The sequence below is a fragment of the Elephantulus edwardii genome, unplaced genomic scaffold (genome assembly GCF_000299155.1).
Source record: "Elephantulus edwardii isolate Elephantulus edwardi_28Jun2011 unplaced genomic scaffold, EleEdw1.0 scaffold00130, whole genome shotgun sequence".
Taxonomy (NCBI): domain Eukaryota; kingdom Metazoa; phylum Chordata; class Mammalia; order Macroscelidea; family Macroscelididae; genus Elephantulus; species Elephantulus edwardii.
Window position 1 is genome coordinate 574,867 of NW_006399880.1, and position 6,452 is coordinate 581,318.

Genomic DNA, 6,452 nt, shown 5'->3' on the forward strand with positions numbered 1-6,452 from the left:
TATGCCTCTGAAATTAGATGATGAATTAAGATTACATAAAAAGAATAAACTCTTTTGAATTGTAGTGTTGGAGAAGAAAGCTGACATTCCATGGACTGTCAAAAGAACAAACAAGCCCATCTTTGAGGAAGTTGTAACCAAAGTACTCCTTAAAGGCAAGGATGGTGAAACTTTGTCTCACATAGTTTGGACATGTTGTAGGAGGAGCAAGACTTTGGAAAAAGACATGTTGGTCCAGGTGTCTGAGTGATTCCCAGGGCCCAGCAAAAAAGGGACCGAGCTTCCAGAGCTTTGAAGACAAGAGGAAACACTCCCAAATATGGACTCATTTTCCACTCCACCTTCATTGGCCTAGCAGCTGCTAAGAACAAAGGCCACATCTCCCGATACCTGGCAAACAAATGCAGCATTGCCTCACGAATTGACTGCGAATTGACTGCTTCTCCGAGGTGCCTAGAGTGTATTTGGGGAAAAGCTTTGCGAGCAAGTTGAGGAGCGACTCTCCTTCTATGAGACTGGAGAGATTCCACGGGAAAACTTAGACGTCATGAAAGAAACCATGGTTCAGGCAGAAGAAGTGGCTGTTGAGATTACCAAGAAGCTGGAGAAAAAGGAGGAAAAGCACTTGAAGAAGGAGAAGAAACGACTGGCTGCGCATGTACTTGCATCCTCAGAAAACAATGGCACTCTTGAAGATCAGGAATGTGAGGAAACCAAAGAAAAACCCAAAAAGAAGAAAAAGAAAATGCCCAAGGAGGCTCCACAGGAGAACAGAATGGAAGATCAGTCCAGCTCTGCTCTCCCTAAACCCAACCCAAGAAAAAGAAATCTCTGTCCAAGGAATTGGTCAACAGTGACTTTGAAGAGCCAACTGTCAATGCAAAAGTCCCAAAGAGGAAGAAATCTTCCTCCAGAGAGGAACCAGAAGACCCTGAAGAGGTTGCAAACAGTGTCCCAAAGAAAAAGAAGAAGCTTTCTAAGGAGGAGCCTTTCAGCAGTGGACCTGAGGAGGCCGTCAACAAGAGCACTAGGAAAAAGAAAAAAATTTAAAAAGCACCCCAGGAAGATTAGAATGGACATTCCCTGGGGGTGGGAAGGGCATACCCAAATGTTTCCCAATAAAAAACTGTTTAAAAAAAAAAAAAGACATGTTGGGAAAGGTGGAGGGTCAAAAAAAGAGAGGTGACCACTCCTCCCACAAGAATAATTGACACAAAGACTTTAACAATGGGCTTGAGCATATCAAGATCCTGAAGTTGGTACAGAATAGGACAAGGTTCAGAGCTATTGTTCACAAAGTTTCTGTGTGTCCAGTCACCTTAATGGTACCTAACAACAACATTCCTGGTTTTGCAGCTATTTAAGTGAAGCCTTTAGTGCTGCCTCTGACACAAACTATGCAATAAGTAAATGATGGCCACTGCCATAATATCCAAATACGTAATGACATGTACGCCAGGGGTGTAGCCTATCAGTATATCTTTTCAATCTTTATGCAGAACAGATTATCCAGGAATCTGGGCTCTATGAGTAAAAATGTAGCATCAGGATTGGAGGAAGACTCATCAATAATCTGCATTATGCAGATGACACAATCCTGCTTGCTGAAACTGAGGAGGACCTGAAGCGCTTGCTGTGGAAAGTCAGAGACTGCATTCTTCTGTATGGATTGAGGCTCAATATCAAGAAAACAAAGATTCTCACCACTGGGCCGATTGGCAGCATCATGATGGATGGTGAAGAGATTGATATTGTTCATAGTTTTAGTTTGGCTGGCTCCACAATCAACACTCTTGTCACCAGCAGCCAAGAAATTAAAAGACTTATTGCAATAGTCTGTAGTTAGAGACCTCTCTAAAGTACTAAAGAGCAATGATGTCAGTCTGGAGACTAAGGTGCACCTGATACAAGCCATGGTCTTTGCAATCACTTGCTATACATCAGAGAGCTGGACAATAACTATAACTATAACAACTATGACTATAACAACTATATAACTATAACAACAGTGGGCCTGTATATAGATGACTCTGACTCTTAGAAAAAAAGATCAAAGGGATAGAGATGGAATTGCTAGAGTCATGTTTAGTTAGAGTTTTTGGGTCAGTGCTTCAGAGACACAGGGTAGAATCAATCATGTGCCAAATGTGCTACAAATACAGGATGGTGAAAACATTAACAAGAGACAAACATCAAAAGAGATAGTTTTGTTCTATCACATGTGTTCTATAGCACACGTGGCCCTCTGCCTGCCTTTACTCTCAATTGCTGGTCAACAGCCATATCCATGTTTGTGCCTAGCAAGACTAACTTCTATGGCAAAGGGGAAGTTCCTTCTTCAAGCCATAGAATCAAGGAATCCTGATGGCATAGTGGTTAAAACTCTCAGATGATAACTGAAAAGTCAATGGTTCAAAACTACCATGGGAGAAAAGTGTAGCAATCTGCCTCTGTCAAGATTTACAGCCTTGAAAAACATATGGCACAGCTGTACACTGAGTTACCACGAGTCAGAAGTACGTGACGGTATTTGAGTTTGATATTTCCAGAGAATCAGAATTCTGTGAATTCTCTATCCAAACTCTTTAATTATACATGATGCAAATGAAGACCAGAAAAGAGTTTTCTCAAAGGCCATACAGTTGATGGGGAGCAGTGAGGACTAGAATCAAGATTTTAACCCCAAGTCCAAGGTCACATGGCTTCGTCTAGTACTCTCAGTGGAGAGAGTGGCACAGGGAAGAAATTCAATCTATCCTAATACCTTCCTAAAGAGAACTGCACAGAAGAGTAGTGATTGAAGGAGTTAAATGTGTATCAGCACCTTTCCTCTTTATTGAATGGGAAGATGATTATCTAACTTTTGCCATTCCTGCTCTCTCTCTTCAATTTCTATGCTAGGGTGTTGTAAAGACAGGCCTCCAACATTGGCTAGCCCATTGTATTATATAAGGTTGATGCATCTCTGGGGTGTTTTCAGAGCCATTGGTAGAACTGTTTCAGGGCCCACCTAGAAAGAGAGGATAGAGCATACAAACAAAGAAGACCCTTACACTATGGCTATAGAAAATAACTTAGTCTCTGTATTTATTGTGCCCACTCTGCCTTTTCTTTATTGGCCAGATGGTCCTGTAGTTAATGTATTTCTACCCAGTAAAATGCAAATATACTGCAGCTACAACTGCTGCTGCTGGCTTTCACATAGGCTTTTCTATAGATGATGTTTAGAACAGCAAACTTAAAGTACTCTGCAGAGAAAACTATCAAAATGTCCATAATAGATCTATAGGCAACAGTATCTAGATTTTCTGCAAACCTTGTATCTGGAGCCAGACCACTAGCCTCTGCTGCAGACACACTGTAGACTCCACAGAGATATGTGGTAAAATGACTCCAGTCTTTGTGAATGAAGATAAAAGTCCAGTTACTTACCAAATAATTTCTCAACATCATGATGTGCCAAGGAGGGCAAAGACAGATGAAAGAGCACTTTCACTCAAGCAGTTAGCAGTTAAATGGAGAATATATAGCATGTACTTATTAAAAATCAACCAGAACTTTAAGATACATTCTTAGTAAAAACTTAGGTAGCCTATTTAGATATATAGTGCTGCTACAGTAGAAATTGAAAGATTGAGACTGTTCTCAGTTTGGGTTTGCTTGGCTCACCCTTGGCACCAGCAGCCAGGAAATGAAAAGACATGTTGCAATGGGAAAGTTTGCGGTTAGAGACCTCTCTAAAGTACTGAAGTGCAATGATGTCAGTCTGGAAACTAAGGTGCACCTGATACACGTCATGGTCTTTGCAATCATTTGCTGTGCATCAGAAAGCTGGACAATAGTTAGGGATGATAGGAGAATTGATGCCTTTGAGCTGTGGTGTTGGAGAAGAATATTGAATATACCATGGACTTCTAGGAGAACAAAGAGGTTCATCCTGGAGAGGGTGAAGCCAGGCTGCTCCTTGGAGGCAATGATCCTGAAGCTTCATCTGACATACTTTGGACATGTTGCAAGGAGGGACCAGTCATTGGAGAGGATGTCATACTTGGGATGGTGGAGGGACAGCGCAGGAGAGGAAGGCCCTTGATGAGATGGATGATTCAGTGGCTGAGATAATGGAAGTAGGTGTGTTAGAGATGGTGGAATTGGCACAGGATAGGGCAGAGTTTAGGGCTGTTGTACATAAGGTCGCTATGAGTCGCAGGTGACTCGACGGCACATAACAACAACAGTAGAAATACTGTAAGTGTGGATAGCTTTAAAGTTTGGGCATTGCCCAAAATGCTTTGAAAATTGAAAACTGGGTCCCTGGTCCATACTGATCAACAGAGATCCCAGTCTTCTCATATATTTTTTATTGATTTTCATATGATAATACCTTTATAGTATGTTTCATTCATAAACATTGTATTATATACTACAATCTTTTATTAACATTGTGTTTCATGCAATCATTCATATACATTCTATATTACATTATTTTTATACTAGTTTATTTGACATATATCAACAAACAGACACTGCCCTGGACGTGCTCACCAAGTTGTGCCAAGAAAACTGGAGCACAATCACCTGGCCAACTAACTGGAAGAGATCCATATTTGTTCCTATTCCAAAGAAAGTTGAGCTGACAGTTCAGAAATTATCGAACAATATAATTAATATCATATGCAAGCAAGATTCTGCAGAAAATGATCCAAAAATGACTGGAACAGCACATCAATAAAGAACTGCCAGAAGTGCAGGCTGGATTTAGAAGAGGCCATGGTACTAAGGATATTATAGCTGATGTTAGATGGATACAGTCTGAGAGCAGGGAGAACCAGAGAAATGTCTATCTGTGCTTCATTTACTGTGCAAAGGCATTTGATTGTGTAAATCACAACAAACTGTGGCTAACTCAGAGAAGAGTGGAAATCCCAGAACCCTTTATCATGCTTATGTGAAACCTATACTTGAACCAGGAAGCAGCTGTCAGAACAAAACAAGGAAATACTGCATGGTTCAAAATTGGGAATGGTATACGCCATGGATGTGTCCTAGCTCCACACTTTTTCAATCTATGCAAAACAGATTATCCAAGAGCCTGGGTTCTATGTGGAGAAATGTGGGGTCAAAATTGAAGGAAGACTCATCTCAACAACCTGTGTTACACAGATGACACAACCCTGCTTGCTGAAACTGAGGAGGACCTGAAGCACTTGCTGCAGAAGGTCACAAACTGCAGCCTTAAATATAGATTGAAGCTAGCCATCAAGAAAACAAAGATTTTCACCACTGGGTCAATTAGCAGCATCATGATAGGTGATGAAGAGATTGAGATTGTTAACAATTTCAGTTTGCTAGGCGCCACAATTAACACTCTTGGTACCAGTAGCCAGGAAATTAAAAGACTAATTGCATTGGGAAATTCTGTCAGAGACCTCTCAACAGAACTGAAGACCCTCAATGAGATGAATAGATTCAGTGACTGGGGTAATGGGGGTGGATGTGTCAGAGACAATAAGATTGGAACAGGATAGAGCAGGGTATAGGGCTATTGTACACAGGGTCACTATAAGTTACAAGAGACTCAAAGGCACATAACAATAATTTACAAAATTCGAATACATTGTTTTTCACACCAGAATCTTCCTATTTCTCTTACTCTTCCAGCCCTCAAAATTGTGCAATTGCATGATTAATCCTCCCCTGCAACACATCCTCACCCCTCTGTGTTCACGCTCTCCCCCTTGGATCCTCATTCATTCTACAATAATGGTTTTATACAGTATTTTTTCTTTATGGCACTGAGTTGGTTCCCTCAGCATCATGTTCTCCAGTTCCTCCCAAATTAGGTACTAATTTACAAAATCATTGCTTCTGCGTGCTGCATAGTATTCCATCGTGTTAATGTACCATAATTTCTCAATCCATTTGATTGTGCTTGGACCTCTGGACTGTTTCCATGTTCTTGCGATGGTGAATTACACTGCTATGAACATAGGTGTGCAATCTTCTGCAACAGGTGTTTCAAGTCCTCTTCACTTTCAGCAACCAAGGCTGATCATCTGCATAACACAGGTCATTAATGAGACTCCAATACTGATTGCCACATTCTTCTTCATAGAGTCCAGCTTCTCAAATAATTTGCTTGGCATACAGATTGAATAGGCATAGAAAGAGAACATGACCCCGGCACACTTCCTTCTTAATTTTAAACCACATTAGTGTTCTTATTCTCTTCACACACAGGCTCCTGGTTTAAGTATAGATTTCATATAAGCACAATTAAGTGCTTTGGGATTCCTATTCTTCTCAATACTAGCCACAACCTGCTAAGATACACATAGTCAAAGGCCTTTGCATAATCAACAAAGTATAAATAGTCATTCTTCTGATATTATTTACTTTTGGCCAGGATTCATCTGACATCAGCAATCATATTCCTAGTGCTTCTAAACCCTTCT

At 40.7% G+C, this 6,452-nt stretch overlaps 1 pseudogene; it reads left to right on the forward strand.

The window, feature by feature from the left end:
- The first annotated feature begins 547 nt into the window (after positions 1-547).
- On the forward strand, positions 548-1,071 carry LOC102850476 (annotated as a pseudogene).
- The last annotated feature ends 5,381 nt before the right edge of the window (positions 1,072-6,452 follow it).